The sequence below is a fragment of the Chrysochloris asiatica genome, unplaced genomic scaffold (assembly GCF_000296735.1).
Source record: "Chrysochloris asiatica unplaced genomic scaffold, ChrAsi1.0 scaffold00007, whole genome shotgun sequence".
NCBI classification, from domain to species: Eukaryota; Metazoa; Chordata; class Mammalia; order Afrosoricida; family Chrysochloridae; genus Chrysochloris; species Chrysochloris asiatica.
In genome coordinates this window covers 11,316,463-11,328,753 of record NW_006408525.1, presented here as the reverse complement: position 1 = coordinate 11,328,753, position 12,291 = coordinate 11,316,463, and positions in this window count along the sequence as shown.

Sequence of the window (12,291 nt, the reverse complement as noted above, 5' to 3'; positions counted from 1 at the left end):
CCAAGGCAATGGGCTTTTACCTGACTTCTGAATGAGACACCTCCATGCCCTTCCTAGGGGGTGGGGAAACTTTGCTGAGTTATCAGCGTGCCAGACTAAAAGTATACAAAAATTTACTGAGCCCACTCCTTCTGCCCACAATGGGGTGTGAAGCTAGGGTCCTCAGCAATATGAAGGTTCTACTCTACCAGATCATATGCTCTTTTCCTCAGGCTGATCACGTAATGAACTCAGGCCTTTCTGAGCCCCACATCTGGGCTGGGATTTTTTTCCCCATACCTCTCTCAGGAAGCCCCAGGAACCTCTGGAGACCTGGCCATCTCCGCTTCCCCTTGTTCCTACTCTCCAGCTCCTCAGACAAGGCTAAAAAACAACACAGCATCAAGGGAGAGTATCTTGATATTGACCCTATCGTTCCTAAGAAGTAAAAGTACATTCATCATTCACTTATTCACTAACAAATACTATACACAGACTACCCTGTCAGTGACCTAGGGGCTTAGGAAGGGGACATGTCATCCTTCTGGAGTTTTATACTTGGCTTAGCTTAAAGACAAAATGATGAATAAGCACCTTCAAAGATAGCACGTGCCGCTCCAGGTCCCAAGATCACTTTCTCACTAACGTTCACTGGCTAAATCCATCACAGTGCCAATTGTCCAATGTGGTTCTATTACATTTAATGAATAATTTAGTGTTTTCTTTGCAATTTTACTTATTTGATGTTCAAAGCCAACAGTCCCCAAAATCTGTTTCAGGTGGCCATGATTAGTTTGCTGTCTGTCCTGACATCTGTCTAGGGCAGTGAGACCTTCCTTCTGCAGAGGCCAGTGGTAGTGATTTTTTTTCAAGCTTACTTCCCTCCTGCCAATTACAGGCACACACACACAGACACGCAGAGGCACACACACCCTGTTGCCTAGAAACTGAAGGCATTCCTGGTGCTTTTGCTACTTTTCATTCTCCAGAAGCAGGAGCTTTGGAAATGGGGCCTCCAGGAAACAAGCCTGGGGCCCAAGAGGAGGGAGGGACCCAGCCATGACATTTCCTCACAAACAGGCCCACCCCACCCCACTGCCCTCCCTTTCCTCCCCCAGCTTTGAAAAGCCCCAGCAGGCTCCAATGAAGGGCCCCCACAGGGAACAAGGCCCCCTTTGACAGCATGTTTACTCTGGGCTGAGGCAGGCGTTGCCATGGCCACAGTCCACCTTGGCAGCTGGGCACACACGGCCTGGCTAGGAAGAGGACTCGACACTCACCCTGATCCCCTTCTAGGAAACCCCACCACCGAAACACCCCTCCCGGGCCCCCACAGCTGCTGGAAGCACTGATTTCCACCAAGTCACTGGGCTGGCTGAAAACATAATCCTGAAGAGGATGAAAGCAGATTATTGAGGGTCCTCTCCTCTCACAGAAGGTCAAGCACCATCTCCCCCTTGGGGCTCCTAAGAGAGACTTCTCAGTCCTGCTCTCCCTGCTCCACCAGGTCCACACCCGCCTCCCCAGGCGCTGCCCAGTCTCCTCCACTGCCGCCGCTAATGGGAATGACTTATTGATGTAATTCATTATCACCATGTCCTGTAGCCAAGCAGGATCAGGCGGAGGCGAGACCTCAGCCGCAGAGGGAGGAACCTCAACCTGAACCTGGCTGGCCCGCCAGCTGCAGAAAGCCACAGGGTACACTCAGCCAAAGGACAAAGGAGGCTAGCCCGGTGAGGCCCAGCGCCTGAGTCCCCCGGCCTCTCTCTCCCCACCCCACCCCCTATATGCATTCCTCCTTTGGTCCTTCCCCCAGGAGAACCAGAGGGAGCAGATTCTCTAAATAATTCAGCCCTCAAATTGCTCTGTGGTCAGAAGGCCTTCTTTTATTTTTTAATTCTCAGAGACCTGCAGTTTCATAACGGGAAGCACTTTAATCCCAAACCTAAGACAAGGTTTAGACCCCGAGTTATAAAGGTCTCCCAAGCCCCTTGTCCAGAATTGAAGCGAAGATGCCACTAAACTTCCTGGGTTCTGTGGAATTGTCCCTAAAGTTCAATAAATCGGGCCATAAGAAAATGGGAGAGGAGAGTGGATGCAGCTGCCCAGGGCCTATGTGTCCTTCACTTGCTGTCAGAACTTAACAGAGAATTGCCTCTCTGGCAGCAGTCTCCCCTCATTCCTCCCCACCCACCTCCAGCTTCTCATCATTCTCTTATGGCTTCTTCCTGCAACTCCTTCTGACCTCCCAGTCCCTAGAGAACCCTCCACATTCATCGACACTGTATTAAAATGCCTGGCCATTTTGCTGCTGTAGTTAAATGCCATCAGGTCAATTCTGACTTTAGAGCGGCCCGGTATAGTGTTTCTGAAGAGCAGTTGGCTGTTCTGAATCACTGACCTGGTGGTTAGCAGTCCAGTGTTATTCTACAGCACCACACCAGGACTCCATACTTGGTCATGTTGTTGTTAAGTGTCGCAGAGTCGGTTCCAACCCATAGCAACCTTGTATATGGTTTTCGAGGAGTGGCTGGTGGGTTTCAACCAGCAGCCTTGCAGTTCAAGCCAACTTTGCAATCCAGCATGTTAACCTGCAGCACCACACCAGGACTCCATATCTAAGTCATGTTGTTGTTGTTGTTAGGTGCCATCGAGTCGGTATCAACTCACAGCGACCTTATGCACAGCAGAATGAAACACCGCCCGATCCTGGGCCAACCTCATTACTGTTGCCACAGTTGAGTCCACTGATGCTGCCACTTGGCCAATCCATCTTGTTGGGGGGGGGGTGTCTTCCTGTTTTTCTCTGCCCCTCCACCTTACCAAACATGATATCCTTCTCCAGCAACTGTTCCCTCCTGACATGTCCAAAGTATGAGAGACGAAGTTTGGCCATCTTGGCCTCCAAGGAGCACTCTAGCTGCACTTCTTCCAACACAGATCCATTGGTTCTTTGACAGCCCATGGCACTCTCAATATTCTCCTCCAACACCATAACTCAAAAGCATCAATTCTTCTACAGTCTTCCTTATTCACTGTCCAGCTTTTGCATGCATATGAGGTTCTTGAAAATACCATGGCTTGGGTCAGGTGCACTTTAGTCCTCAAGCTGACATCTTTGCTCTTCAACACTTTATAAAGGGCTTGAGCAGCAGATTTGCCTAATACAATACGTCGTTTGATTTCTTGACTGCTGCTTCCATGAGTGTTGATAGTTGATCCAAGAAGAGAATTGGCCTGGCCTTGGCTCCTCGTACTATTTTATTTAGCACTCATTTCATGTAATCTTCACAGCTACCATCTGAGGTGTTGCTGTTGTTATTAGGCGCCATAACGACTCTATGCACAGAACGAAATACTGCACCAACCTCACAATCTTTGCTGCTGTTGCCTGAGCCCATTGTTGTCGGGCCATCCCGGTTTCCAAGGAGCATTTTGGCTGTACGTCTTCCAACACACATGTTCTAACTCAAATGCATCAGTTCTTCTACCATCTTCCTTATTCACTGTTCAACTTTCACATGTATATGAAGTTATTGGAAATACTATGGTTTGGATCAAGCACGCCTTAGTCCTCAAACTGACATCTTTGCCCTTCAACACATTAAAGAGGTTTTGTGCAGCAGATTTACCCAATACAATATGTCATTTGATTTTGGGACTGCTGCTTCCATGAATGCTGATGTCTGATCCGAGGAAAATGAAGTCTTTGCCAATATCAATCTTTTCTCCATTTATATGGATGTTGTTTATTGGTCCAGTGGTGAGGATTTTTGTTTTCTTTACATTGAGATGTAACGCATATGGAAGACTGTGGTCTTTGATCTTCATCAGTAAGTACTTTAAGTCCTCTTCACTTCCAGCAAGCAAGGTTGTAGCATCTGCATATCACAGGGTGTTAATAAGTCTTCCTCCATTCCTGATGCCACAATTTTCTTCATATAATACAGTTTCTTGGATTATTTGCTCAGCATACAGATTGAATAAGTGAAAGAATACAACCCTGGTGCACATCTTTCCTAATTTTAAACCATTCGGTGTTCCCTTGTTCTGTTCTAACAACTGTTTCTTGGTCTGTGAACAGGTTCCTCATGAGCACAATTAAGTGGTCCAGAATACTGCTTCTCAGCAATGTTCTCCATAGTTTGTCATGATCCACACAATCAAAAGCCTTTGCATAGTCCATAAAGCACAGGTAAATATCTTTCTGGTATTCTCTGCTTTCAGCCAAGATCCATCTGATGTCCTCTTCTGAACTGGTTTGAACCTCTGAAAGTTCTCTGTCAATGTATGTTTGCAGCCATTTTTTTTATTATCTTTACAGCAAGATTTGACTTGCATGCAATATTTTAAAGATATTATCTGATGATTTGTGCATTCCGTTGGGTCACCTCTCTTTGGAATGGGCACAAATATGAACCTCCTCCAGTCAATTGTCTTGGCATAGATGAGTGAGTGCCTCCAGTGCCGCATCAATTTGCTCAGAGATTTCTGAGGCAGGTACTACAAATATCTTTATTTCATAAATAAGACAGACTCACAGAGGTTAAGACATTTGCCCAAGTTACAAGTAAGGAATAAACCCAGCTCTCTAATTCCAGACTCCGCACCAACCCTAACTACTAGGTTACAGAGTCAGGCCACACGCTTTCAATCTTCAAAGAGCATCTGCTATTTCCCAGAGAAGTTTAGTGACCTGCTCATAGTTACCTAGTCAGTTTGGGGCAGTGTTGGATCAAGGCCTGAATTACTGTATATCCAAATTAACATCCTTTTCACTACATAACTTCAGAAGCATCCATTATGTCCACAGGTATAAAACTCAGGATATACTCTCCTCCTAAATAACATGGGCCAATGGCCTATGAACCTAGCTGAACTCCTGGCAATGCTCATCTGGTCCCAGCCACTCCCTGCTCCATGATCTTCCATAATCAGCTCCCCTGTCTCCACTAAGACTTCCATATTCTATATCACATGGTTATCATTCCTGCCATTCCTCCCCAGGGTTCCTAAGGAGAAATCCTATGCCACCCTACCACACACCATGTCAGCTCACACTTATGTATCACCCAACAAAGCATTTTACAGATATTATCCAATCAACTCAATAATCCTGGAACTAAGTGAGCATGAGCACTTTGTTGAGGGGTCTGCCCAGGCCACACTCCTTCTCTGAGGACTCCTCTCTTCCCAGGGGAGGGCTGAGACCACTGTAGTGATACTATACAAGAGACTTCAAAAAAGTTCATGGGGGAAATTCCATTATCTTTTCATTGTATTTTTCCATGAATTGTTGAAGTTCCCTTGCATATCCATGTACTCCTGGCTGCTGCCGACTGGACCAATAGTAGGTGGCTGACCCGGATAAACCAATTGGACTGCCTTCCCAGTTTGAATCGAGCTTTGGAGTCACTAGTCAGTTTCTGATAGTTCCTGGAATGAGGACTAGTACGGCTGGAGCTGAAAAACCATGTCGCCTGGCACAGGTCCACAGAAGCAGGGACATCCTGCAGGTGTACAAAGACGCTGAGAACGGCTAGGGTAGTTCCAGGTACTTGAGGATCCAGCTGCGATTCCTGCAGAGCTTCCAACAGGTTCATTCCTGTTCAACCCCCTGCTGAGAATCTGCCTCTCCTCCCCAGACACACTGACCCAGTATCTACACTTCACAGATTCTCAAGCGATTCATAAGTCCTGTAGTCTTACAAAAACAGTGCAAGTGACAGGATTTTTTTTTTTTTTGCAAATTCCACAACCCCTACATGTGTTGAGTTTCCTAAGTGCACTATACATATTATATGTGTGTGTGTTAATTACACAAGTGTGTTTTAATGTGAAAAATATAGTAGACATAAGAATACCTAGGGGGTCTTGTTAAAAATGCAGATTCAGATTCAGTGCATCAGTGAAAAGGCAAATTCTCAGCAAGGGTTGAACCTGAATGAACCAATTTGAAGCCCTGATTTCCTGCTTGTAATTCGTTAATTCCCACTGTAGCTTCAAGTAGCCCAAGCTGGTTTCTGTTACTTGCAATCACTGTAGCCTGCACTAGGAGATGGGCTGCCATTATTATCCTCCTTTCACAGATGAGAAAAGAGGTGAAGTGATTAAATGATGCCATGTGAATAGCATGTAATAAACCAACCCAGACCAAACCCATTGCCATGGAGTTGATTCCGGCTCCTAGCAACCATACCGTGCAGAGTAGGAGTGACCCACAGCATTTCCAAGGTTGCACATCTTTACTGGAGCACACTTCCACACCTTTTCTGCATGGCGTGGCTGGTGGTTTGAACTGACAATCTGTCGGTTAGCAGCTGAGCACTTAACCATTGGACCACCAGGGCTTCTTACATGTAATACACAGACACGTTTCCGTTCTATCTAACATTTCCTTCTCTTCCTGTAAGTGTAAACAACGGTAACTGGCAGTAAGTGATTCAGCCACAGGCACTTCAATGGGTAAGAAATACAGAGCTCTGCCCTCTCCTTTGGCCTGGAGTGTGTGGTAAAGATTAAAAACAAAAACAAAAGACAAATCCAAAGACTTGAAAGTCCCCATATTCCACATGGTATGACAAAGAAGCACGGCCTAGCCCACACCAGACTTTCCATAAGCAAAAAATAAACCAGGATTGTGTCAACCCACTGTTTGATATTTTTGCATAAGGAAGCACAAAAATGATTCAACCCCACCCATGTCACTGGTCTGCAGAATACTGCTGCTACAGTTCATTCACTTGTTCAACATGTATTTTTGGAGCATCAGTGGCAAATGCTATAGTGGTCCCAAGGACAGACACAGTAAGTAAAAAAGACCCAATCCTTACTCTCAAGAAGCTCTATTTCCAGTCACCCACCTGGGACAGGTATGAAAGCAGGAGCTCACACCTTATCCCTGGCTAAGCTGAGCCCTGAGCCCAGGGACTGGAAGACAATGACAGCAAGAGTAAGCTCACACCAGGCTTTCACCACTTGGGCTCTGCCAGCTCTCCTGTCAGCCTCATGCTTCCTTCCCCCTGGGCACAGAACAAAGACAAATGAAGAAATGAATGACTCAAGGGAGCAATTAGTACAAAGGACTAATGAAGCCCACAAAGCACAGAACTAGATGGGGTCTGGCTAGCACTACCATCCCCTCTGACAGAGATCACAAAGAAGGTCCTGGACAGAGTAGAAGAAATAAATGGAGAACAAAATTCAAAGTCATGATAAAATTTTAAAAAACAAAACAAAAACCAGACTTGCTGGTCTGGGAGAGACTAGAGGAACGCTTGAGGCTATGTGGCCCTTAGACACCCTTCAAATCTGGAACTGAACCATTCCCAACAGATGCATATTAACCAAACAGACAAGCTTATTAAACAGCAACTAACACCCAACAGGAATGTGCTCTTCAGAACAATTAACCATACAAGACCAAAAGGGCAGCATGTGCTCAAAAAACCATGTTCAGACGGCAGGAGGGGCAGGAAAGGAAGACAAACGGGGAACTCAAGGAGAAAGAGGGAAGAATGCTGTTACATTAAGGGGACTGCAAATGTCATAAAACAAAATGTGTATAAACTATTGAATAGGAAACTATTTTTCTCTGTAAACTCTCACCTAAACTACAATAAAACGTCCAAAAATAAATAAAGGGAAGTCATTGAGGAGTAGCAGTCAGCTGGCAACAACAGGAGCAGCACAAGACAGCGCTCATCTGCCCTCACTCTCCTCTCCAATGGAAGCACCTCCTCAAGGAATCCTCCTATTGTTTCATTTTTTTTTCCATCCCCCAAACTCCAGTGACTAACCTTTCACCCCTACCCCAATCGCTATCTGTGACTGGCATCGGGCTACAGTCTCTTCTTTTCTTTGAGTCAAAAGCTAGATGAAACAGGGGACGTTAGGCAGGCAGGCACACCATATACAGTTGGACAAGCTGTTCACTGCACAAAATGCCCATCTAAAGAGATGAGTGGGGCTGGAACCCAGCCTGTGCTCTGCTTAGCAACGTGGGTGCCCTGGAAGAAGGGCACCTTCTAATTTACACCCAGGCATCTTCGTGTGCAATGAAATCATTGTCGCCAGGACTTCCCCGTAAGAGTGAAGAAGCTTGGTGATTGGTTACTACGCCTCTTTACTTTTATCAAGTTGAAAAATTCCACAATAAGTTACTTTAACCCCCCCAGTCCACAGCCTCAGGTCCACCTCTGAAAAAACAGTAATTCCTGACTCATGGGATTGTTGGTGGTGGTGGTGATGTACCATTGAGTCACAGGCATCCTGTACAGGGTTTCCGAGGCTGTAAATCTTTAGGGGACCAGAAAGTCTCAACTTTCTCCCTTATCTTTACCAGAATGGTTGATGAATTCAATCTGCTCACCTTGCAGTTAGCAGCCCAATATGTAAATCATTATACTACCAGAGTTCCTTTACAAGGTTAGTATAAGGACTAAATTAAATTGTTGTTGTTGTTAGGTGCCGTTGAGTCAGCTCTGATTCATAACAACTCAATGCACCACAGAAGGAAACACTCTGCCTGGTCCTGCACCCTCCTCACAATTGCTGTTACACTTGAGCCCATCTCGTTGATGGTCCTACTCTTTTTCACTTACCCTCCACTTTACCAAGCATGATGCTCTTCTCCAAGGACTGGTTCTTCCTAATAACATATCAGAAGCATGAGTGATGAAGACTTGCCATCCAAGCTTTGAAGGAGCATTCTGGTTGTACTTCCTCCAACACCGATTTGCTCTTCTGGCAATGCATGGTATTTTTAATATTGTTCTTCAACACCATAACTCAAATACATAAATTCTTCTACAGTATTCCTTATTCATTACCCAACTTTCATGTGCATTTGAAGTTACTGAAAATACCATGTCTTGAGTCAGGTGCACCTTAGACCTCAAACTGATTTCTTTGCTCCTAAACACTTGATAAAGGAGCACTGGTAGCGTAGTGGTTACGAATCGGGCTGTGAACCTTAAGGCCAGCAGTTCGAAACTACCAGCCGCTCCGCGGGAAGAAAGATGAGGCGTTCTGCTCCCATAAAGATTTACAGCCTCGGAAACCCTGTACAGGGTCGCTATGGGTCGGAACCAACTCAAAGGCACTTAACAACAACAAACACTTGATAAAGGTCCTGTGCAGATTTTCCTAATGCAATGCATCGTTTGGTTTCTTAGCTGCTTCCATGTGCATTAATTGTGGAAGTCAAGCAAAATGAAGTCTTTGACAACTTCAATCTTTTTTCCATTTATCTTAATGTCATTAATTGGTCCAGTGGTGAGGATTTTTTTTCTCTTTACTTTGAGGTGAAACCCATACTGAAGGCTGTGGTATTTGATCTTCAACAGTTAAATATTTTAAGCCCTCTTTGCTTCCAGCAAGCAAGGTTGTATCATCCGCATATCACAGGCTGTTAATGAGTTTTTCTCCAGTCCTGATACCACATTTGCATAAGTATAGCACACAGCATTCCTTATTATAAATAATTCAGTAACCCCTTGTTCTGTTCTAACAACTGCCTCTTAGTCTATGTATAGGCTCTTCATAAGCAAAATGGTATCCATAGCTTGTCATGATCCACACGGTTGAAAGACTTTACATAGTCAATAACGAACAAGTAAACGTCTTTCCGATATTATCTGCTTTTAGTCAAAATTCATACGACATCAGCGATGATATCCCTATTTCCACTTTGTTTTCTGAATCCGGCTTGATGTATTAATGTCAATGTTCTGTTGCAGTGGGTTTTTAATTATCTTCAGCAAAGTTTTACTTGCATCTGAAATCAATGATATTGTTTGATGATTTCCACATTCTATTGGATCACCTCTCTTTGGAATGGGCACAAATATGGATCTCTTATCAGTCAGTTGACCAGGTAGCTGTATTTCAAATTTCTTGGCATTAACGACTGAGTACCTCCAGTTCTTCATCAGTTTGCTGAAAAATTTCAATTTGTACCCCATCAATTTCTGATACCTGTTTTTCATTAACTCCTTCAGTGCAGCTTGGACTTCTTCCTTCAGTACCATCAGTTTTTGATCATATTCTAGAAATGGTTGAACACTGACTATTTCTTTTGGTGCGATGACTCTGTGTGTATTTCTTCCATCTTCTTTGGAGGTTTCTGCATCATTCAATATTTTGCCCATAGAATCCTTCAATATTATAAATCGAAGTTTGAATTTTTTCTTTAGTTCTTTCAACTTGAGAAATGCTGAGCATGTTCTTCCCTTTTGGTTTTCTAACTCTAGATTTTGTATATTTCATTACAATACTTGACTTTTGTCTTCTAGAGCTGCCATTTGAAATTGTCTGTGTAGCTCTTTTTTACTTCCACATTTCTTCCATTCACTTTAGCTAGAGAGCAACTTTCAGAATCTCTTCTGAAACCCATTTTGGTCTTTTCTTTCCTTCCTGTTGTTTGAGTGACCTTTTGCTTTCTTCCTATATGATGTTCTTGATGTCATCCCACAGCTCTTTCGTTTTCAGTCATTAGGTCTAATACATCTAATCTGTTCTTGAAATGGTCTCTAAACTCACATGGGATGTGTTCAAGATTACATTTTGGCTTTCATGAACTTGTTTTAATTTTCTTCAGCTTCAGCCTGAACTTGTATATGAGCAATTGATGGTCTATTCCACAGTATGCCCCTAAGCTTTGTTTTGACTGATGATACTGAGCTTTCCCATGGTCTCGTCTCACAGATGTAGTCAATCTGATTCCATCTGGTAAGATCCATGTGTATAATCACCTTTTATGCAGCTAATTTAAAAAAAGTATTTGCAATGAATAAGTCGCTGCTCTTGCAAAATTCTATCATGCAATCTCCAGCACCATGTCTATCACCAAGCTCATATTTTCCAACTACCAACTCATCCTCTTTGTTTCCAAACTTCGCATTCCAATCACCATTAATTATCAATACATCTCCCCCCCCCCAAAGCTTCTATTGTGAATTGAGTGATAGTTTACAGGGCAGATCATCAGTTTTGCACTCAACCAATCGTGTTTTGTTTCATAGCAATGATTACAACCCCCTCCATGTTAACTAAATCCTTTAGTTAACAGTATTTGCCTCTATTCGTTATTTTATGTACACAAACCACACAAAAAATAGATATTCATTTAAACCAAAGGGCACATTTTGCAAGCCAGCCTCCTCCCTGATGGCCTTTCTCATTTTATGGGTCTAGTGTCTTCAGCTGCTCTACCTCTCTCTGCCATCACCTCTGCTTCTAATTATCAATACATCTTAACTACATGATTGATCAATTTCAGACTGAAGAACTTGGTAAAATTTTTCTTACTTTAGTGGTTGGTGCATACATTTGAATAATAGTGGTACGAATTGGTCTTACTTGTAAGAATATGAATATTATCCTATCACAAACAACATTTTTCTTCAAGATACATCTTGAAATGTTGTTTTTTTGGGGTTTGTTTTTTTTTTTTTTGATGATCAAAGCAACACTGTATCTCTTGAATTTGTCATTCCTAGCAGGGTAAGCCATATGACTAATTCAAAATGGTCAATATCAGTCCATTTCAGCTCACTACTGCCTAGAATATCAATCTTTCTGTGTTGCAGTTCATTTTGGACAACTTCCAATTTTCCTAGAGTCATACTTCATATTATTTCATGTGATGATTATTAATGGATATTTGCAGCGGTTTCTCTTCATTTTGAGTGTCCCATCAGCAAATGAATGTCCTGAAAGCTTTACTCCATCATAGCCAACTCTACTTTGAGGAGGCAGCTCTGCCCCAATCACACTTTGAGTGCCTTCCAACATGAGGGGCTCATCTTCCGGCAAGACAGCCGCTATTCATACGGTTTTCAGTGGTTAACCATCTAGAAGTGGTCTGTCTCTCCCTTTTGCTAGTCTAGCTTAGTCTGGATACTCAGCTGAAACCTGTCCACCATGGGCGGGTGACCTGCTGGTATTTAAAATCCCAGTGGCACAGCCCCCGGCATCAGAGCAACACGTAAGCCACCACAGTATGACAAACTGACAGACAAGTGGTGGTAGATTACGTTACATAAGTAAAATACTTGGCATCAGGTGTTGAAAAAATTTTTATAAATTGACAGTGGTGATGGCTGTAGAACATGGTGAATGTAATTACTACTACTGAATTGCATAGTGTTGTTACTGTTATTGGTAAGTGCTGTCATTAACAATGGTTATAATGGCTCTGGTAGCGTAGTGGTTACGAATCGGGCTGAGAACCTTAAGGTCAGCGGTTCGAAACTACCAGCCGCTCCGCGGGAGAAAGATGAGGCTTTCTACTCCCGTAAAGATTTACAC